Source organism: Zea mays, chromosome 1 (assembly GCF_902167145.1).
Source record: "Zea mays cultivar B73 chromosome 1, Zm-B73-REFERENCE-NAM-5.0, whole genome shotgun sequence".
Taxonomy (NCBI): Eukaryota; Viridiplantae; Streptophyta; class Magnoliopsida; order Poales; family Poaceae; genus Zea; species Zea mays.
This window is the reverse complement of record NC_050096.1, coordinates 277,293,469-277,317,099: the sequence shown is the minus strand read 5'-3', so window position 1 is coordinate 277,317,099 and position 23,631 is coordinate 277,293,469. Positions and strand designations below refer to the sequence as shown.

General features: G+C 46.7%; 1 long non-coding RNA gene across 1 annotated transcript; it reads left to right on the top strand.

Annotated features, from left to right (window-relative positions):
• Nucleotides 1-20,295: 20,295 nt before the first annotated feature.
• Nucleotides 20,296-21,225, top strand: LOC103643945 (uncharacterized). Its single transcript, XR_561394.2, has 2 exons — nt 20,296-20,491; nt 20,568-21,225. It is a non-coding gene; the product is annotated as an uncharacterized lncRNA (long non-coding RNA).
• The last annotated feature ends 2,406 nt before the right edge of the window (nt 21,226-23,631 follow it).

Sequence of the window (23,631 nt, the reverse complement as noted above, 5' to 3'; positions counted from 1 at the left end):
GTTCTAGTTGCTTTGTGTTATGTTGGCATAAATCACCAAAAAGGGGGAGATTGAAAGGGAAATGTGCCCCTAGGCCATTTCTAAGTATTTTGGTGATTAAGTGTCCAACACAAGTGCTTAAGTGTTAAATTATGCCAAGGACTCTCAAAGTGCAAATCAATACAAAGGTATGATTCTAGACTTAGTACATTGGTTTTTGTGTACTAACATATTTGTCTAAGTGCTGGAATCAGAGAAAATTCAATTGGAAAAGACTTGGCTCGAGCAGCCAAGACTCTGTTCAGTCTGGGTGCATCGGACTGCCCGTGGTGCACCGGACTGCCCGTGGTGCACCGGACTGCCCGTGGTGCACCAGACAATGTCCGGTGCACCAGGTTGGCTCTGGTGAAAAGGCTGCTCTCGGGTCTCGACGGCGGCGTACGACTATAAATCACCGGACTGTCCGGTGAGGCACCGGACTGTCCGGTGAGCCAACGGTCGGCCGAACCAACGGTCGACCGCGCAATCCGCGCGTGACGCATGGCCGGGCCAACGGTCTGAAGGGGGCACCGGACTGTCCGGTGTGCACCGGACAGTGTCCGGTGCGCCAACGACTCCAAATCGCCAACGGTCGGCTGCGCCAAAACAGGAAAGAAATCCGCACCGGACTGTCCGGTGCGCCAGTCGACAGAAGGCAAGAATTGCCTTTCTGGAATGCTCTCAACGGCTCCTAGCTGCCTTGGGGGCTATAAAAGGGACCCCTAGGCGCATGGAGGAGAACATCAAGCATCCCTTGAGCATTCCTAAGCACCAAGACCTCATTTCCGCGCATTCGATTCTTTGTGATAACAACTAGAGCTCCATTTGAGTAGAAAACTCTTTGAGTTGTGTTGAGAGCTCAAGTTGTGACTTGTGTGCGTATTGTTGCTCTGATTTTGTGTCTTGTGTGTGTTGCTCATCCCATCCTTACTTCCGTGATTCTTTGTGAACATCAAATTGTAAGGGCGAGAGGCTCCAAGTTGTGGAGATTCCTTGCAAGCGGGATATAGTAAAACAAAGCAAAACACCATGGTATTCAAGTGGGTCTTTGGACCGCTTGAGAGGGGTTGAGTGCAACCCTCGTCCGTTGGGACGACACAACGTGGAGTAGGCAAGTGTTGGACTTGGCCGAACCACGGGATAAACCACCGTGCCTATCTGTGTTGATCTTCTTGTGGTTATTGTGTTTTGCAAGAACTCCTCTCTAGCCACTTGGCTTTATTGTGCTAACTCCTAATCAAGTTTTGTGGCATTAAGTTTCAAGTTTTTACAGGATCACCTATTCACCCCCCTCTAGGTGCTCTCACTAACCCGGCTTGTAGTTGTGCTTAAGTTTATAAATTTCAGACTCGCCCTATTCACCCCCCTCTAGGCAACTTTCAACTAGGTTCTTTGGAACCAAACCTCGGTAAAACAAATCATCGTGTTCACTCGCTTTGATTTTCGCTTGATTTGTGTGACCTCTTTCCTCTCTCTAAAGTTTCCTTGCTAATATTGATTTGAGTTTGCTCTCAAACGCCATCCGCATCAATTGAGCAACTCTTCGCAAGAGAAACAATCTCCCGCACTCGAATTTAATTCTAACGCAAACCCTGACCTTAGTGTGTGTTTAAGTTTATAAACTTTAGGTTTCGCCTTCCGCACTCGAATTTAATTCTAGCGCTAACCCCGACCTTAGTGTATGTTTAAGTTTATAAACTTCAGGTTTCGCCTATTCACCCCCCTCTAGGCGACTTTCAATTGGTATCAGAGACAGTGCTTCATTAAGAGTCTAACAAACTCGAAGTGAAGTCTGGAGATCACGCCAAGAGGGAGATCATCACCGGCGACAAGCCCATAGGCTCGGGGAGGACTCTATTGAGGGAGTCCGGCGACAAATACAAGGAGGAACCCTCTTCCTCCATCAAGTCACATAGGAGGGGTGACAAGAAGAAAACGAAAATGAAGAAGGTGGTCTACTACGAGACCAACTCTTCATCACCCCGCACATCCCGCGCCGAGTCTACAACTTCGAAGCGCCACGAGTGCAAGAAGTATAATAAGATGCCTCTTCGCTATCCTCGCATTCCAAAGCGCGCTCCATTACTTTTGGTACCTCTAGGCAAACCACCATATTTGATGGTGAAGATTATTGCAAGTGAAGTGATAAAATGAGGCACCATCTAACCTCACTCTACGAAAGTATTTGGGATATTGTTGAGTTTGGAGGGCAGACACCACAGGTAGGCGACGAGGACTACGACTCGGATGAGACTGCCCAAATTAGGCATTTTAATTCCCAATCAACTTCTATCCTCCTCGCTTCCTTGTGTCGAGAGGAGTATAATAAGATGCAAGGATTGAAAAATGCCAAAGAAATTTGGGACGTCCTCAAAACGGCGCACGAAGGGGACGAGGTGACCAAGATCACCAAGTGGGAGACGATCGAGGGAGAGCTCGGTCGATTCGTGTCACACCTGGTATTAGAAGACAAACTGAATGCGAACCATGTACGTGCCAGGATCATATCCAAGTAAGTCTTAAGTTGAGCATTAAGACTTGCAACATCATTGTTTAACTTAACAATAGTAGAGGCATGTTCATTACAAGCATCAACATCAAGGTTTTTACATCTATTGCAAATAACAACATGCTTTACACATGAACTAGTTTCATTTACTTTCTCTAGCTTAGCATTCAAATCATCATTTAAATTCTTTAAGCTAGAAATAGATTCATGACAAGTAGATAATTTAGAAGACATTAGTTCATTCTTCTTAATTTCTATAGCAAGAGATTTTTGAACACTAACAAACTTATGATGTTCCTCATAGAGTATATCTTATTGCTTTTCTAAAAGTCTATCTTTTTCATTAAGAGCATCAATTAATTCATTTATCTTATCTACCTTAGATCTATCTAGTCCTTTAAAAAATCACTATAATCTATCTCATCATCGGAAGATTCCTCATCGCTAGAAGAAGAATACTCAGGAGTATCTCGAATACGTACCTTCTTCTCCTTTGCCATAAGGAACGTGTGTCATTCGTTGGGGAAGAGTGAAGACTTGTTGAAGGCCGAGGCAGCTAGTCCTTCATCTTCGAAGTCGGATGAGGAACAGTCGGAGTCCCTTTCCTTCTCGATGTGCGCCTCTCCCTTGGCCTTCCTGTAGTTCCTTTTCTTTTCCCTCTTCCCATGCTTTTCTTGTGCCTGTTCACTATCATTATCGGGGCATTGAGCTATAAAATGATCAGTCTTACATTTGAAGCAGGAGCGTTTCCCCTTAACTTGTTCTTGTTGGGGGTACTCCTTGCGTTCTTTTAGTGCGGTCTTGAAGCGCTTGATGATGAGCGCCATCTCATCCTCATTGAGCCCGACAGCCTCCACTTGTGCTACCTTGCTAGGTAGCGCCTCTCTGCTGCTGGTTGCTTTGAGAGCAATAGGCTGCGGCTCGTAGACGAGAAGTGGACCATTCAAGGCGTCATCCACATATATTACCTCCTTTACCATCATGCACCCGCTTACAAATTTTTCGAGGATTTCCTCGGGCATCATCTTGGTGTACCTGAGGTTTTCATGAATAAGATTTACAAGATGGGGGTCAATAACTGTAAATGACCTGAGGATGAGTCAGACGACGTCATGATCTGTCAATCTTGTACTCCTGTAGCTTCGGATTTTGTTGACAAGGGTCTTTAGCCTGTTGTATGTCTGTGTTGGCTCTTCTCCCCTTATCATCGCGAATCTCCCTAGCTCGCCTTCCACCAGTTCCATTTTGGTGATCATGGTGGCATCATTCCCCTCGTGAGAAATCTTGAGGGTGTCCCAAATTTGTTTAGCGTTGTCCAAGCCGCTGACCTTATTATATTCATCCCTGCATAGAGATGCTAGCAAAACAGTAGTGGCTTGGGCATTCTTATGAATTTGTTCATTGATAAACACAGGGTTATCAGTACTATCAAAATGCATTCCACTTTCTACAATTTCCCAAATGCTAGGATGAATGGAAAATAGGTGACTACGCATTTTTTGGCTCCAAAATGAGTAATCCTCTCCATCTAAGTGTGGGGTTTTTCCAAGTGGAATAGAAAGTAATGGAGCATTTGAATTGTACAAAATACGGGAATAATCAAAGGTGTAGTTTTGATTAACCGTTTTCTTTTTGGACCAGGAGTCGTCGTCATCCCTTGGTGAAGAAGAGGAGGCGTTGTTGTCGTAGTAGATAATCTTCTTGATGCACCTCTTCTTCTTCCCGTCCCTCTTCTTGTGACTCGAGCCTGGGTCAGTGAGCTTGTCCTCTCTAGGCTCGTTGAGGAGGGAATCCTTCTCCTTGTCGTTGATAACCATCCCCTTTACCTTAGCATCCATCTCTTCAGACGGTTAGTCCCTTAGATGAAGAGTACGACTCTGATACCAATTGAGAGCACAGACTTGGTTTATAAAATGTTAGTTAGATTAAACCAAGTTGCTATAGAGCAAGCTCTTGAGAAGAAATCAATCACAGAGAAAAGTAACACAAGAGACACGATGTTTTATCCTGTGGTTCGGCCAAGTAACACTTGCCGACTTCCACATTGTGGCGTCCCAATGGACGAGGGTTGCACTCAACCCCTTTCAAGTGATCCAATGATCAACTTAAATACCATAGTCTTTTTCTTTAGAGTTCTTTTCCCGTTTGCGAGGAATCTCCACAAGTTGGAGCCTCTCGCCCTTACAATGTTTATCACAAGAGAAGCACAAGAGTAAGGGAGAGAAAGCAACACACGCAAGACTCAATTCGCAGCAAACACACGAACACTAGCCAAGATGTGAGCACAAAGCACGGCGCGGGGAGTTTACAACTCAAATGGTGCTCAAATCTCTAACACGATGAATCGATTGCGTGATTGCGGAGTCTAGGCATCTTAGGATGTTTAGTGAATGCTTGGTATTGTGCTCCATGCGCCTAGGGGTCCCTTTTATAGCCCCAAGGCAGCTAGGAGCTGTTGAAGTTCCAATTGGAAGGCAATTCTTGCCTTATGTCGGGTGGAGCACCGACTAGTCCGATGCACCACCGGACATGAACAGTAGCAGTCTGGTGCCCGATCTCCTTCCTTATCAGGTGCAGCCGATCGTTGGATCTCCGGTCCTGTTGGCGCACCGGACACTATCCGGTGCACACCGGACACTATCCGGTGCACACCGGACAGTTCGGTGTGACCAACCGACCGTTGGCACGGGCCATGCGTCGCCCGCTGATTGCGCTGCCGACCGTTGGCCCAGGCGGTTTTGGCTCACCGGACAGTCCGGTGCACACGAGATAGTCCGGTAAATTTAGGGGTGAAAACGGGCGGATACGGACGGATAGTAGCTCATCCTGTATCCTATCCTAATGTATTTAAAACGGATTCGGGATCGGATACAGATAGTTAGAAACGAGACGGATACAGATACAGGGACCAGATATTTATCCGGGCGGATAAGTGACGGATACGGATATTATTTGATCGGATATCGGATACTTGTCAGATTCATAAATACGTTGACATCCTGTGGATTTTATGGTCCCATTATTTTTTATGACTATATGTGGCCATATGTTGTACCTTCGTATAATTTCATAGATTTCTGAGGCTATTTGTACATTATTAATTTCTTTCTACATAAAATCATCAAAATATAATTAAAATTCATAAATACACTAGTTTTGACCCAAAATTGCAAAAAGCTTACCAAAACAAATAAACATTCTATTCAAATAAAACCTCAAGTCGCCACATGAAAATGATAAGTGAAATATTAATTATGTTGAAATGTTGATACATCAAATGATTTCACGTGTAACTCACGCAATAAGTGGGAGTGGAATGGAAGAAACACCAACATCTTGTGTATTTTATAATCCAAATGTTTTTGAGAACTATATGTGGATATATGTTGTGTCCCCGTAAAAATTTATGATTTTTTAGGCTATTTGGTGTATTATTAATTTCTTGTTGTAGAAAATCATCAAAATACCATTAAATTCATAAAAATATTGTAGTGTCGACCGGAAATTGCGAATAAGTTACCAATATTAATAAATAGTTTATAAAAAGATAATTCTAAGTTCCCACATTGAGATAATCTTAAGTCCCCACATGAAAATGTTAAAGTCTATTATTTTGATATAAATTTAGACATTATTTCAATGATTTTGGCCTAAAGATATGTTTAAACAAAAATGTGTTGTACTACAAAGTTATAGATCTCTTCGAGCTCTACAATTTTTATATAAACTTTATCTTCATCCGATTTCATATGTAAAAGTTATGATTTTATAACTATATTATTATGCAGAAAAAGAAAAAACCGGTACCTGAATTCCGGGTACCCGTATCCGACCCGAATATCTGGGTATTTACCGGGTAGTACTCGTTCCGTATCCGACCCGAATCCGAAGTTGTACTATCCGGGTATTACCCGTATCCGTCCCGAATATAAAAATACCCGTATCCGTATCCGAAAAATGGTGTCGAATCAGTACCCGTATCCGGTACCCGTTTCGGGTACCCTACCCGTTTTCACCCCTAGGTAAATTTTAGCCGTGGCGCCATTGCCTTTTCCTGAGAGCGACGAGTTCGTCATCGGGCCAGCCTGGGCACCGGACAGTCCGGTGCACCACATGCTGGTGTTGGTTTGGGTGAACTCAACCAATTTTCTCCAATTCAATTTCTTTTGACTTGGCAAGATTCATGGCACTTAGATAAATATATTAGTACCCAAAAACAATTTACTAAGGCCGGATACATACCTTGTTCTTTGATTTGCATCTTAGCACTTATCAACCAACATATTTTGTGCTGGGCATCTAATCACCAAAAGATTTATAGAAATGGCCCAAGGGCACATTTCCTTTTCAATCACATCAATGTTCTTCAGCGTTCAAACCTCTTTGATTTGCATCTGACCAGTGATAGTCCACCAGTGACTTTCTCCGTCAATGGACACACATACAACATGGGATATTACCTAGCAGATGGTATTTATTCGAACTGGCCAACGTTTTTCAAGACAATCCATCATCTGTATGTTGTTAGGACCCAACACTTTGCCACTATTCAAGAGTTCGCTAGAAAAGACATCGAACGAACTTTTGGAGTGCTACAGAAGCGATGGGCTGTAGTGCGTGGTCTTGCATATGGTTGGTCTCCACAACGCATTGAAGACATAATGAAACTTGCATCATCTTGCACAACATGATATTAGAAGACGAAGGCCCTTAGTCTTTGAACACAAACTTCGACAACATCGGAGTTTTGGCGGACACTACTCATGGTTGCATGGCCGAGCGCAATGAGTACATCAACAATAGGTACGAGCAACTGCAGGATCCCGTCAAATATACTCAGTTGCAGGTTAATCTAATCCACCACCACTGGGCGCGGCTTGGATCCGGAGTTGCTTAAGTATGAAGTTTATGTTTGCATCAACAATAAAATGACGACATTTTATTAAATGTCATAGTGTCATGTGTAATGTCGTAGTTTCAGTTTGTGGCAAGCTCCATTGTGTAATGTGTCATGTGTGTCGAACAAGAGTAATTTGTGCATGTGTCATGCTAAAAGTTTGTAATAAAATAACAAGTCTAGTATCATCAACCAACATTACATTGTTCAACCATGACAGTACTGAAAAAATGTGAAGTTCGCTAGTTCAGAAACATAAAGTTTTTCTCGAAAAAAAATTCCTCAACCACTAACATGACTTCCTCAATCATTCCACTACACCAAAATAAGCAATTTCTGAGAGGCCAATAACTTCATACGGTTTTTTTTCAAAACCGTAGGACATTAATAATTTCCGAGAGGCGACTAGGGCCTCTCGGAAGTTACCTTAACTTCCGACGGCTGGCCCAGTGCCTCTCGGAAGTTACCTTAACTTCCGACGGCGGGCCCAGAGCCTCTCGAAAGTTACATTAACTTCCGACGGCTGGCCTAGGGCCTCTCGGAAGTTACATATTCAGGCGTTGACCGGTCGGGGTAGGCCTTAACTTCCGACGGTTTTGCATAGGGCCTCTCAGAAGTTAAGTTTTTTTAGGCTAACAACGCGCCCCCGTCTCTGTCCGTCTCCCATTTTCCAGCGTCCACCGTCTCTCTGAAAGTCGCCTAGAGGGGGTGGATAAGCGAAACCTGAAAAATTATAATTCCAAATACAAACTAGATCCCTTGATTAGTGGTTAGAACAAGATTCACAATTTTCGGAGTATAAAAACTAAGTCCTTTGCTTGCAATGAGTATTGTATTCAAGGAGTACGAAATTGAATCAATAACAATACTACTAGAAATGATGGTGGAGAATAATGCAAGAGGGCTTAAATAAGAAGAGTAACACAAGTTCTTTCTTGCAAGGAGTTGCTTCTCTAAATGTGATTTTAACTTGAAGCAACACAAAAAGATATTAGCAAAGAGTAGCGCAAGAGAACTTAGAAAGAGAGAGAACAAACAAATCACAAGCAATAAACACATGAGACACGGGTGATTTGTTTTACTGAGGTTCGGCCCTCGAAGGCCTAGTCCCCGTTGAGGAGTCCACTAAGGATGGGTCTCTTTCAACCCTTTCCCTCTCTCAACCGATCCCAAGATCGGCGAGCTCTTCTTCTTCTCAAGGATCACTTAAGACCCCGCAAGTATCACCACACACTTAGGTGTCTCTTTTTAGCTTTACAAGCCTCCAAAACTTTGGAGGAAGTTTAATGGGAGTCAAAACTCCACGCACAAATGAACACAAGATGTAGCACACACTTTCTCTCAATTAATCTCACAAGGCACTAGAGCTAAACTCACACAAGAGGCTTTCTTTTGCTTGCTCTCTCTTTTATGGCACTTGTGTGGGTTGTAGTGGTCTAAATCTTGTGTATAGGATGGATCAATGAATAGAGGTGGTTGGAAGGGCTTGTATATGTCAACTATATGACTTGGAATGTTGCTTGGGCTCCCACACCTTGCAGTGGCCGGTTGGGGTGGTATTTATAGCCACCAACCAAATTGTAGCCGTTGGAGAAGGCTGCTGGCGATGGGCGCACCGGACAGTCTAGTGCGCCACCGGACAGTGTCCGGTGCGCCGCCACGTCATCTTGTCGTTAGGACTTGGAGCTGGTCGACCGTTGGAGTCTTTGTCCTCCGGACAGTCCGGTGCGACACCGGGCTGTCCGGTGCCCCTCTGACCAACTGCTCTGACTTCTGCCGCGTTCACTGTTCTGTATTGTTCACTGTCAGAGTCGACCGTTGCGTGCTGATAGTCGTTGCTTCGCTGGTGCACCAGACAGTCCGGTGGCACACCGGACAGTCTGCTGAATTATAGCGGAGCTGCACCTAGAAAACCAGAAGCTGAGGAGTTTGAGTTGGTTCACCCTGGTGCACCGGACACTGTCCGGTGCGCCAGACCAGGGAGCACTTCGGTTTCCTTTTTGCTCCTTTCTTTTGAAGCCTAACTTGTTCTTTTTATTGGTTTGTGTTGAACCTTTGGCACCTATAGATTGTATGATCTAGAGCAAACTAGTTAGTCCAATTATTTGTGTTGGGCATTTCAACCACCAAAATTATTTAGGAAAATGTTTGACCCTATTTCCCTTTCACTCTCCATTGTCGTCCGCGCTCCACCGCCAGGGCCTCTCGTCGGAACGCGCCGCCGCTCGCCGGAGCAGCAGACGGCTCGCCGCCGCGCTCCACCGCCTGCTGTGCTCGCCTCGCGCGCCCGCCTGCTGCTCGCCCATCCCGCGCGCCCGTCTGCTTGGCCGCCTCCCCGCCGTCGGCTGCTCAGCCGCCCCACATCCCGTCGTCTCCTGCTCGCCCGCCCGGCTCCGCCAGCCGCCGCGGCACTCGTGGCAGCCGTCGCCGGTCCGCCTCGCCCGCTACTCGCCCGGCCTGGCTCCGCCAGTCACCGTTTCGTCGCTTCAGGTAACTACTTCCGAGTGTTTGTATTATATTTTTTTATATTAAATATACTAACTTCCGAGAGTTAACTGTTTTTAAACCGTAGAAAGTTATGTTAATAGGGTTCATTAACTTAATAAGCTAGGTGGTGCATATAATTTAATTATGTTAGTCTCTTGTTTGTTGCGTGTTAGTAATATTTTTGCAAAATTGTCGTAGTGTTGTGAAACCTATGTGTCGCCCATTCCGGATCGGCACGAGTCACATGATACACATATGACTCGTATTGGTTCGGAATTGTCCCTTTTTTGGACAACCTGCTAGTGGATGATAGAGCTATGGATTTATGACGATGACGGGTCCGAACGAGATTTCGGTGACATAACCCTGTTGTTCTCTATTGCACCATTTATGGGCATGCAAATAGAGAACAACGGGGTTATGCTGCTGAAATTTCATTCGGACTCGTTGCTCGTCATAAACCGTTGCTCTATCGGTCACTCATGGGTGGGTTTAGGAACTATCTTTTCCTATAGATGTAGTGACACGATTGATATGCGTTTAGTATCGGAAAAAATTTATGAATCAAGTGTTCTACTATTTTAGAATCAAATATGGTGGGTGAGGACCGTCGATGGATGTATGAAGGTTGGCATATGAATGATCCCTCAGCAGATTGGATAAGAAAGATAGATGATTTTATTGATCGTGCTTTTGCTATATCAAGAACCGACACGGATGTGCGTTGTCCAAGTAGTATGTGTCGGATTTGTAGATGTCAAGACAAGAGAACTCTGTCGGGGCACCTTTGCAAATATGGCTACATGCCTGACTATGAAGTCTGGGTGTATCACGGCGAGGACTTTCCCCGTGAAAATTCGCCGGAAGCCAACAACACTGACGACGTGGAATACGATAGAATGGACGAGATGCTTGAAGATTTAAGGGAGGATCCTGATTTGGTGTTTCCACCAAATCATGAGGAGCCGCCTCCTCTAGAAGTTTAAAAGTTCTTTGACCTCCTTAAGGCTGCAGAAGAGCCTTTGCACGAACACACAACAGTTTTAGTCCTCGCTTTCGTGACTCGACTTATGGCTATCAAGTCCAAGTTTATGTTCTCGAACAATTGTTACAACGAGCTCTTGAACTTAATCAGCGAAGTGTTTCCACCAAATCACAAGATGCCGAAAGACATGTATCAGTGCAGGAAACTGCTCTCTGGTCTAGGTATGGACTATCAGAAAATCGATGTATGTCCAGATAATTGTATGCTGTTCTGGAAGGATCATGAGAATGATAGTAAGTGTCTAAAGTGTGGCAAGTCGAGATATGTAGAGGTTAAAAACGATGATGGTGAAATGGCCACATCAACGGTAGCCCAAAAGCAACTTCGTTACATGCCTCTTGCGCCTCGTGTTAAGCGTTTGTTTCTTTCGAGGAACACAACTAGGCACATGAGATGGCATAAAGAACGTGAACGAGGGGACACTCATGTGATGACGCACCCGTCTGACAGTGATGCGTGTAAGGCTCTAGATGACTTTGATCCAGAATTTGCTAGTGAAGCGAGAAATATTCGAATTGGGTTGGCGACAGATGGTTTCACACCTTTCAATACGAACGCGGCATCATATTCTTGTTGGCATGTATTTGTTATTCCATACAACCTTCCACCTCATCTGTGCATGAAATATGATTACATGTTTCTTTCCCTAATTATTCCTGGTCCAGACCATCCTGGGAAAGGGCTGAAGGTGATGATGCAACCCTTGATCGATGATCTCAAAAAGTTATGGAAAGGAGTCGAAGCATACGATTGCTACAAAAACGAGATATTCACACTTCGAGTTGCGTATTTGTGGTCCATTCATGATTTCATGGCATACAATTTATTTGCTGGATGGAACTCTGACATGTCCAATATGTGGGAAGGATACAGATTGTTTCCGCCTTGAGTTTGGAGGGAAGATCTGTTACTTTGACTGCCACAGATGCTTCTTGCCCCAAAAACACCCGTATAGGTTCGAGGTTAACACCTTTAAGAAGGGCACTATCGTGACAAAGGGACCGCCCAGGTGTCTTAGCGGAATAGAGATTGAGGCTATGCTTAATAATTTGAAAGAGAATGAAAGTGGTGATGGATACATAGGTTTTGGAACCGAGCATAACTGGACACATAAATGTGGTTTATGGGAACTACCTTATGTTAAGGCATTGATTCTGATGCATAACATTGACGTCATGCACCAGGAACGTAATGTTGGTGAAAGCATTGTAAGTACTTGCATGAATCTAGGCGACAAAACAAAAGACAACATAAATGCCAGAAAGGACTTAGCAAAACTTTGTAACCGACCAACCCAGGAACTCGACGAAAATGGAAAAAAGCCACCTGCTCAATTTTGTCTAAAACCTAAATAGAAGAAAGAAGTAATGGAATGGTTGAAAATTTTGAAATTCCCAGATGGTTATGTGGCCGGGTTTAGGAGAGCTGTGAACTTAAAGACAAATAAAATAACTGGATTGAAGAGCCATGATTATCATATAATGATGGAAAGGCTCCTCCCTATAATGTTCCGTGGGTACTTGAAAGTCAGTATCTAGCAGGCGTTAGCTGAGTTAAGCTACTTTTATAGGCAACTTTGTGCTAAAGAAATAAACAAAGATGTGATGGAGAAGTTGGAGACGTAAATTCCTATCCTTATATGCAAGTTGGAAAAAATATTCCCCCAAGATTCTTCAATCCAATGCAACATCTACTTGTCCACCTTCCATATGAAGCTAAGGTTGGTGGTCCTGTGCAATACAGATAGGGATGGCAGCGGGTCGGATTTTGTTCGGGTATAATAATACCTGACCCGAAATTGTACCCGAGACTTCTACAAATATTCATACCCACTAAGCCAATCGGGCGAGAAACTGTATCTATACCCATGTCCACCGGGTATCCACTGGGTATCGGGTATCCAGTGGATATGTTATTGTAGACTAAGTCGATTGCTCCGTTAGCAGGGCATAGTGGTCACCCCGAGTTAAGTAAGCGCGAGCATGTTGCACCGTCTTAAGTCGTTGCCGACTTAAGCCGATTGCTCCGTTAGCAGGGCATAGTGGTCACCCCGAGTTAAGTAAGCGCGAGCATGTGGCACCGTCTTAAGTCGTCGCCGACTTAAGCCGATTGCTCCGTTAGCAGGGCATAGTGGTCACCCCGAGTTAAGTAAGAATGCAGGTCGACCATGAACAATTTGAGTATTCTTGAGGCCTTTTTATTGATGATATATTTCCCAGTTTACAGAGTACATTGTTGTCTCGATAGCTTTTGAAATACAACTAGGGGTAAAACTTCCTGAGGTGTTCTATGTTCCATGAGTTCCCAATTTCCGTGCCGTCCATCTGAGTGAGACGATATGATCCCGGCCAAGTGACTTCTGCTACTATGAATGGTCCTTCCCATAGGGGTGACAACTTGTGCCGTCCCTCCCCCGTTAGAATTCGGCGGAGGACGAGATCTCCCACTGCAAAAGATCGACGTCGCATGGTCTTATCGTGATAGCGCCTCAGAGTTTGTTGGTACCGTGCTGATTGAATTACCGTGTTCAGCCGTTCTTCTTCGAGTACATCAACATCCTCCAACCTAGTAGCCTCAGCTTCTGCTATGCTTTCAAAGATCAACCTTGGCGCCCCAAATTTGAGATCAGCAGGTAGTACTACCTCTGAACCATAGACCATGAAGAAAGGAGTATTTGCATGCAGAGCTCGACTAGGTTGAGTTCTTAGGCTCCAAACGACGTAGGGCAACTCCCTTATCCACTTTCCTGCGAACTTTTCATTTTTATCGAAGACTTTTTTCCTGAGTGCCTCTAATATCATCCCGTTAGCTCGTTCAACCTGCTCGTTGGCTCTTGGGTGTGCCACCGAAGCATATTTGATCTGAATGCTCTTTTGTTTGCAGAAATCGAAGAACTCTGAACTTGTGAAGTTGGATCCTAGGTCAGTTATGATACTATTTGGTATTCCGAATCTGAATATTATGTCTTGTATGAATTCCACGGCCTTAGCTGAAGTTAAAGAAGCAATGGGTTTGAACTCTATCCATTTAGTGAATTTGTTGATTGCTACCAGTATATGAGTGTATCCTCCTTGAGCTTTCTTGAAAGGTCCAATCATATCCAGTCCCCAGCATACGAACGACCAAGTTACTGGTATGGTCTGCAATTGCTACGCTGGTAGATGTTGTTGTTTTGACAAGTACTGGCAGGCTTCGCACCTCTGAACTAACTCGGCTGCATCACTTTTTGATGTTGGCCAATAGAATCCCGACCTGAAGACTTTCCCGACTAGCGTCTTGGATGCTGCGTGTATTCCACATTGCCCAGCATGGACCTCATCCGGAAGTCACTTTCCAGTAGATGAGAGAATGCATTTCATGAGGACGCCCGATGCGCCCCTTCTGTATAGTGTTTCCCCAATGAGTGTGTAGTGAGCTGACTGTCTAGCGATGCGCTCGGCTGCATTTTTGTCATCTGGTTCCTCTTCATTCTTTATATATCTAATGATCGGCTTGCTCCAGTCATCGGAGTCTGACTCTAGCTGGCTCAAGGTATTACATTCTTCTGCCTGATCCAGTGAGATGCTTGGGTGTGGTATTTCTTGAACAAAGACTCCAGGTGGGACCTGGATTCGACTGGATCCTAGCTTGGACAATACATCAACTGTCGTGTTTCGATCTCTCTCTATATGGTGAAATTCCAGACCTTCGAATTTATCTTCTAGTTTCCGGACGGCAGTGCAGTATTTTCCCATTGAATCGCTCGGACAATCCCATTCTTTGTTTATCTGGCTTATGACTACCAGAGAATCTCCATATACCATCAGTCTCTTGATGCCCAGTGATATAGCAATGTTCAGTCCATGAATCAGAGCTTCATACTCGGCTGCATTGTTAGAGGCTGGAAATAACAACTGAAGGGCATATCTGAGGTGCTCGCCCCCAGGTGCGGTAAAGAGGATCCCCGCGCCTGCTCCCTGCAGTTTTAACGAGCCATCAAAATACATTCGCCATACTTCTGCAGTTTCTGGGTTATCTGGTACTTGTTGTTCAGTCCACTCTGATACGAAATCAACCAGCGCTTGAGTTTTGATGGCAGTGCGGGGTCGAAATTCAATGTCATGAGATCCTAGCTCGCAGGCCCACTTGGCTATTCTGCCAACGACTTCTTTGTTGTGAAGAATATCCCCTATCGAAAAACCAGTGACTATTATGACTTTGTGGTCGTCGAAGTAGTGACGTAGCTTGCGTGCAGTTAGAAGTACTGCATATAATAGCTTCTGAACTTGAGGGTATTTTTTCTTCGAGGGACCCAGAACTTCACTGATGAAATAAACAGGATGTTGCACTGGGTAGGCATGTCCTTCTTCTGCTCGCTCGACTACCAACGCGGTGCTCACCACGTGAGTTGTGCAAGAGATATACAACAGCAAATCTTCAGCTGGTTGAGTCGACGTGGCCCGTCGTGGCGGTTTCAGCACTGGTAGTGTCGTCAAGAACTTTTTCAATGCGTCTAGGGCTTCCTGTGCTTCTGAGGTCCACTGAAACTTGTCCACCTTTTTGAGTAACTTATAAAATGGTAGGCCTTTTTCTCCCAGCCTGGATATGAATCTGCTCAGGGCTGCCATACATCCGGTAAGTCTTTGAACTTTCTTTTGTGATCGCAGTGCCTCCATCTTCATGATAGCTTCAATCTTTTCTGGATTAGCTTCAATTCCCCGGTGGCTAACAATAAACCCGAGTAACTTTCCTGCTGGTACCCCGAAGACACATTTTTCGCGATTAAGCTTCCATCGATATCGTCGTAGACTGTTGAAAACCAGCTGTAAATCTTCAATGAAATTTTCCGAATTTTCTGTTTTGATCACCACATCATCCACATAAGCTTCCACACGCTTGCCCCAGTGATCGACTAAGCATGTTTGAATAGCTCTCTGATAAGTCGCTCCAGCGTTTTGAGGCCGAACGACATGGAGGTATAGCAGAAGGCACCGAATGGAGTGATGAACGCTGTTTTTTCCTCATCTTCTTTCGCCAAGCTAATCTGGTGATACCCAGAGTAGCAGTCCAAGAAAGACAGCACAGAACATCCAGCGGTGGAATCTACCACCTGATCTATCCTAGGGAGCCCGAAGGGATCCTTCGGACAGTGTTTGTTGAGATCCGTATAGTCGACGCACATGCGCCAATCCACTTTATTCTTTTTGAGTACAAGAACATGATTGGCTAACCACTCGGGATGTAACACCTCTCTAATAAATCCAGCCGCGACCAAGCGAGCCAGCTCAGCACGAATGGCCTCTCTTTTGTCGGGCGTAAAACGACGTAACTTTTGTCGAATAGGCCTCGCCTGGGGGTAGACCTTCAGTTTGTGCTCGGCCAGTTCTCTCGGGACTCCCGGCATATCTGCAGGTTGCCATGCGAATACGTCTCGGTTATCTTGCAGGAACCGGACGAGCGCGCTTTCCTATTTGTCATCCAGGCTGGAGCTAATGATGGCGGTCTTGCGTTCATCAGCGAACCCGAGGTTGATCCTTTTGGTTTCTTCAGTCGGCCGCATAGAGGTCGCGGCTTGAGCTTCATTTGCAGGTACTGCAAGGTCTTCCTCAGGCTTAGAGTTTGCCTGCACAGAAGAAGTCGCCGATGGTTTGGTGGTGAGGGCCGCCAGAATGGCCACTCAGAAACATTCTGCGGCGCCTTGGAAGTCAGCGCGCACAGTTATGATCCCTTGCGGTCCTGGCATCTTCAATATCATGTATGTGTAATGTGGAATGGCCATGAATTTCGCCAATCCAGGTCTCCCGATGATGGCGTTGTACCCACAGTTGAAGTTTGCCACTTAGAACCTTAGGAACTCGGTTCTGTAGTTCTCCGGGGTTCCGAAGGTGATCGACATGTAGATGTGGCCCAACGGGTATTCTCCTTTAGTCGGCACGATGCCGAAGAAGGGAGTATCTGACTCGTGGAGCTCTTTTAGGTGAACTCCCAAGCCTTGGAGTGTCCGGGGGAAGGTGACGTTGATGCTGCTCCCCCCGTCCACTGATACCTTCTTCACCCTGCTCTCTCGGATTACCGGATCGACGAGGAGTGGGTATTTGCCTGGGTGGTCGAAGTTGAGCCACTGATCTGCCCGAGTGAAGGTGATCGGGTGCTCCGACCATCGGTACGGAGCGGGAGGACCGGTGGTCGCCACCAGTATTTGGCGATCGTTGAGCTTTTGTTGTCTTCTGTTCTCCTGCGATCCGTGTCCGCCGAAGATGATGTTGACCTCTCTGTCAACGCGCGGAAAGGCTCCACCTCCTCCCTCCTCCTGTTGCTGGGGTTGTCACGGTTCTCCTGGTCCTCCCCGCGGCGGAGGAGGAGGTAGAGGTTGGAAGGGTCGGTCGTGCCCGACGGAGTGCTTGAAGTCTCTGCAGTTCCGAAGGGTGTGGCTCATGTCCTTCTGGTACGGGCACTGGGCGTCAAGGATGTTGTCCAGCGTGCGTTCGCCTCCACGAGGTCCTCCCCGGGCGCGAGAGGGGGTGGTCCGGCGGCGTGAACTTCTTCGCGAGGCCTCTTCTCCCAGCGTTTGTCGGGTTGCTGGTTTGTATCGCGTTGTGGTGCCGCTGGTGCAGGCTTCGCTCCTCCGATGAGGTCCTAGGCTTGCTCATCGGCGGTGATGTAGAGGTCGGCTTCCCAGAACAGTTGCTCGGAGGTAGTCGGTGCCTTCTGTAATATGGTGCAGACGAAGGCTGAGTCGTTGGATCCTCTGTAGAAATCCTCGATCACTGATGCCTCCGCGACCTCGGGGATACGATTTCTCATGGTCTGGAACCTTTTGAGGTACGATCGGAGAGTTTCGTCCCCTCGGCGCTTGATGGATTTGAGGTCCCATGGTTGCGCCGGTTTGTTGGAGAGGGACTGAAAGTTGGTGGTGAAGCGTCGACTGAAGTCGCCCCAGTCGTCGATGCAGTGTCGAGGTAGATGTCTTAGCCATTGCAGCGCGTCTTGCCCGAGGACAATGGGTAAGTATGTAGTCATTACGTCCTCGGTCGCCCCGGCAGCTCGAGTAGCAGTGGTGTAGACGGCCAGCCAGCCTTCTGGATCCTGCTTAGGTTCATATTTGTCGACATTGGATACCTTGAAGTTAGGAGGACATTGAATGGCCCTGAGGCGTGGAGTAAGTGCTGACACTCCACACGTGTCTTCTTGTCGTCGGGGATGATGTCTGTCCCGGGGAGGGGAGTGGTTGTCGTGGTGCCTCGACCGTCCCCGGGTGGTACCGCCAGTTGAAGCCGTTGTCGACTCAGTCCTGGCAGCCTGACTCCAGGCTGGGATGCCGTGGTCCCTGTCGTACTCTTCCCGGCGGCGGATCTCGTTCTCGTGTTGTCGTTCACGTGAGGCGTTGATGGAGCTTCGCGCGTCCCGGCGACTGTTGATGGCGTGTCGTAGATCGTTCGGCGGGTGAGCGAGAGGTAGAAGGTGATTGGCTGCCTGAGTGAACAGCCGCCGACAGCCCTCGGCGTCGGGAGTCCGAGGGAGCCCATTAGCTATCCGAGCCAGTACCCCTCCGACTTCACTCGGCGTGTTCATGGCTCGGGCGAAGTCGGGGTTCAGGTTGCGCCCAAAGAGTGGATTTTCCCGACGTTGCCTTGCCTCCTGCTCGGCTTGTTCCTGAGCCCGTCAGCGATCACGCCGTCGGGAATTCCTTCGTTCCCTGAAGACACGTTCCTCCGAAGTTTCTCCTATCTCTGAGACCTCGTCTCGCGATACAGGCTACTCCGGGTCCCGCTCTCCGGCCTCGTGATGTCGCCGGATATTTCGGCGTCGGTTCCTTCGTCGGCGGGATTCCCGCTGAGGAGGTTCCTCTCCGGGTGCAGTCGGCTCGTCGTCGGAGACGGGGGGCGACTCCACTCTCCCGATGAAGAGGACGTCGGGGTAGAATGGTGCAGCTGTCGTGGCGATCTTCTTTCTGTTCTCCTTTGAGGGTGGAGGCACAGAAAGAACAACTTGCTTCCTCCCGGTTTTATTTGTTTCTTTCTTCCTTGCGATTTGTGTCCATTCTTTTGTCGGAGAGGTAGACAGTTGAGTTCTCCGGGTCAGCGGGCCCTCGGCTCCTGGCTTGCTGAAGGCGATCTTTTTTCGGAGCGCTGGAGGTTGCGCTTTTCCCTGCTTCACCCTGATATTTTCGAAGGTTGTTCGAGGAGACTTCCTCCTTGGCGGATCTGCGATGCGATGTAGAGTTCCTTCCTCATCCGCTACAAATGAGATAGTTCCGAAGCAGAACACGGACCCAGGGCGGAGGATGATCTTGTGCAGGAAGGTGACGGCCATTGAGCTAGCTTAGATCGACGACACACCCCCTACCTGGCGCGCCAGCTGTCGGTGTTTTGGGTCCGACCGCACACCCGGGGTTGCCCCTCAAGGTGTTTTTTAGGAGTAGGACGGTGTTACCGACTGTAGCTCGATGGTTCGTGCAGGGCGCACGAGAATCTATGAACAATGGTGTACAGGTTCGGGCCGCTTAGAGATGCGTAACACCCTACGTCCTGGCGGGAATGTTTTATGTGGCGGATTACAAGGGAACTCTCTAGTGCGAGGAACGTAGAGAGTTGGGGTAGATGGCTGGGTAGTGAGATCGATCGTTCTGAAGGGGTGCCCCCTAGGCCTTATATACTCGACCGTGGGGCATTACATGCACATGTGATAGTAGTATGCGCCTAAATGATAGTGAACCAATTGAGCCTATCTCCCTATAGTTCACCGACCCATCCTCGCGTGGTTCCGTTGCACAGGGTTCCAGCGCGGGAAGATCGGGTCACTGTTGTGATTACTCGCTCGAAGTCATTGGGCCGTCTGGGCTTGTACCAATCCGGCCTTATGTCAATCTTCTTCACCGGTCGTTCCTCCCCAGGCCCACGAAGGGATGATCTTACGATTTATTGGGCCCCTGGGCCTTTTGTGAGGTCTTTTATCCTTCCAGTGGCCCGGGGGATATCTGTCCCCCACAGATTACGTGTGGAAAAAGATTAAGTGGTCCAAAGGGTTTAGTATCTAGAAAGCGACAAATTACTACTATTATAATAATTCGACCATTTTTGTGTTCATGTTGATTTTGGATGATTTTTACCAAAACGATTCTTATAGAAGCTAGCTAAAAAACTAGGGCGTTTGGCGGTCTGCGACAACTTTTGGTGGTCAGAAGTTAAAAAATCCGAAATAAACATGCTCTATAGCCTTCGTTATAGCCCACTATGACTACTTTAGCAGGGAAAAGCTATCTGCTATATCCTCATTTAGCCCGATATATCCTGATATCTACTACTACTCTATAAGGCTATAAGGAGGGCGTCCACATTTGTGCGTCGTGCCCCCGCCCGACATCTGTCTCTCCTCGCAGGCCCGAGACTTCCGCCGATTTGGCCTACCTCTCCCAGATTGCCGGCGTCCTCGCCCCCGCAGACAACTGCAGCCTCCCCCTCTTCCGCCCAAGACTTCAACCGATTTGACCTGCCTCCTCCCGGATAGCCAGCGTCCTCGCCCTAGCTGCCGCCTGCTACGCGTGACGCCCTCATCCGTGCATTGCCTGCTTCTCTTCTTCTTTATACTTTCGCCCCCTTCCTCGCTCCTCCCCTCACCCCGCGCGCCTGCAGATGGCACCGGAAGAGGCTGATGTGGATCGTTGCGGAGGACAACACGAAGGTCCTGGCTTCGGGCTCCACTAACTCACTGAAGAGACCATCGGCGGCGGCAACGGTCACCATCTCCGAGAAATCTCGCTGAAGGCAACATCGACGACGGTTCCGTGCAGCGTCGCCGCTTGAAGCTCCCACGGGATCTACAGCCACCATCCAAGGAGGAGAAGCCGGTCCCAGCATCACCCAAGGTGGTGAATGTCCCCTACCCTGGTCGTACTTGTACCCATACCCGGCGTGGCTGTCCGACTGCTGCTCCCAGTCCCACCACAGCCACGGTGGGTGCCAGTGCTGCTCCACGGTAAGATAATTCACGAAGAATAATGCCAGCGATCTATCTCTGAGAAAGAAGACAATAATACACATTCCACGACTGCAATTTTAGCTAAACAATGCAGAGCAATTGAAGGAAAAAAGAATATTAAGGAAGTTGCCTGAAGTTAAGGTCAAATTTTCTTTTCTCCTCTGTGGACACCATCAAATTGATTTCTTGTTGGTTATATTCTTAACCCGTTGGTGAATGAAGATGTTATTTTCCTTGTTATCTTTAATTTATTCTTCCCAGCTACTACTATGACAATATAATGGTAATTGTCAAATTTAAGTGTTGAAATTACACTATTTTGTGTACCACCATATTCTAAAATATATATGGTACCACCATCTGCTAAAATATATATGGTACCATCTTTTAAAATTCCTCTACGAAGGTGTGTTAAAGTAAGCCTGCAAATGCAATGTTCTTTCAGATCTTTATGTGTAAAATTTATATGGCACTTTCAGGCATGTTTTTCTTTCTTTCTAAGTACTCTAAACCAATTTATTTTTTGTGTGTCGTGGTAATTAAAATGGAGATGTACTTGATTCAATATTTCATTTATTTAGGCTGCTGTGTCGACATAAATTAAGCCCTTCTAAGAAATTTTTACCTCGTTGTAGTTGTATCAACTTTGATAGTTGAGAGCACCTAGAGGGGGTGAATAGGTGACCCTAAAAAAACTTGAAACTTAATCCACAAAACTTGATTAAGAGTTAGCACAATAAAGCCAAGTGGCTAGAGAAGGGTTCTTGCACAACACGATAACCACAAGAGTATCAACACAGAGATGGCACAATGGTTTATCTCGTGGTTCGGCCAAGTCCAACACTTGCCTACTCCACGTTGTGGCGTCCCAACGGACGAGGGTTGCACTCAACCCCTTTCAAGCGGTCCAAAGACCCACTTGAATACCACGATGTTTTGCTTTCACTTTACTATATCCCGCTTGCGAGGAATCTCCACAACTTGGAGCCTCTCGCCCTTACAATATGATGTTCACAAAGAAGCACGGAAGTAAGGGAGGGATGAGCAATGCACACAAGACACAAAATCAGAGCGACAATACGCACACAAGTCACAACACGAGCTCTCAACACACTCAACGAGTTCTCTACTTAAATGGAGCTCTTGTTTCTATCACAAAGAATCGAATGCGCGGAATTGAAGTCTTGGTGCTTAGGAATGCTTAGAGAATGCTTGGTGTGCTCCTCCATGCGCCTAGGGGTCCCTTTTATAGTCCCAAGGCAGCTAGGAGCCGTTGAGAGCATTCCAGGAAGGCAATTCTTTCCTTCTGTCGCCTGGCGCACCGGACAGTCCGGTGCACCACCAGACACTGTCCGGTGCGGATTTCTTTCCTTCTTTGGCGAAGCCGACCGTTGGAGATTCAGAGCCGTTGGTGCACCGGACAGTCCGATGCCCCCTTCTGACCGTTGGCTCTGCCACGCGTCGCGCGCGGATTACGTGGCCGACCGTTGGCTGGGCCAACAGTTGGCTCACCGGACAGTCCGGTGAATTTTAGCCGTACGCCGCCGACGAAGTCCCGAGAGCGGCCTTTTCACCAGAGCTAGCCTGGCGCACCGGATAGTCCGGTGCACCCAGACCGAGCAGACTTTTGGCTGTACACAGCCAGCTTCTCCAAAATTGTTTTCTCCTGTTTCTAGCACTTAGACACAGTACATTAGTCTTCAAAACAATGTACTAAGTCTAGAAACATACCTTTAATCTTGATTTGCACTTTCTTGAGTCCTTGGCACAATTTAACACTTAGGCACTTGTGTTGGACACTTAATCACCAAAATACTTAGAAATGGCCCAAGGGCACATTTCCCTTTCAATCTCCCCCTTTTTGGTGATTTATGCCAACACAATAAAAAGCAACTAAAAGAAGTGCAACATCACTGCAAATGAAAACTCAAATTTGTTTTGATTCAAATTTGGCATATTTGGGTCATTCTTTGCCACCACTTGGTTTTGTTTTTGCAACTCAAACTCAATTCCCTATCTCTAAGTCAAACACACTTGTTGAGACATAAAGAGAGTTGTTCAAAGAGAAATTGATCAAGGATTTCAAAAACTCCCCCTTTTTCCCATAATCAACCATTCTCCCCACAAGAGGCCAACTTTTGACAAAAGAGACAACAAGAGATTTTTGACAAACCCAAAAGCTCTATTCTACTATTTTCAAAATTCTCAAGTGGTAGCTGATCCATTTGTTGCTTTGGCCTTATTTTCTCCCCCTTTGGCATCAAGCACCAAAACGGGATCAATCTTGGCCCTTTAACCCCATTGCCTCACCAAAATCTTCAACTAGGAGTAAAAAGGCAATAAGACTACAAAAATGAACTTGGAGTCAGTTACTCTTTCATCGGAGTGCAGTGGAAGTCTTACATGGTCCAAGTCCACCTTTTCCCTTTCAAACCTCCTTTGAGACTAAATTAAGCAAACTCAAGCACACAGTTAGTCTCAAAGGGTCAAGTTGTAGCACATCTCCCCCTAAATATGTGCATCACTTGCAAATGGACTTGTGAGGTCCGGGGAGTGCTTGTACAACTTGAACACCATAAATAAACAACAAAATGCATTAAGGAACATGATCAAGGCATAAAACACATGTATGCTATAAATCAATCCAGGTTCCGCGAATCTAAGATATTTAGCTCACTACGCAGCTTGCAAAAGGTCGACTCATCTAGAGGCTTGGTA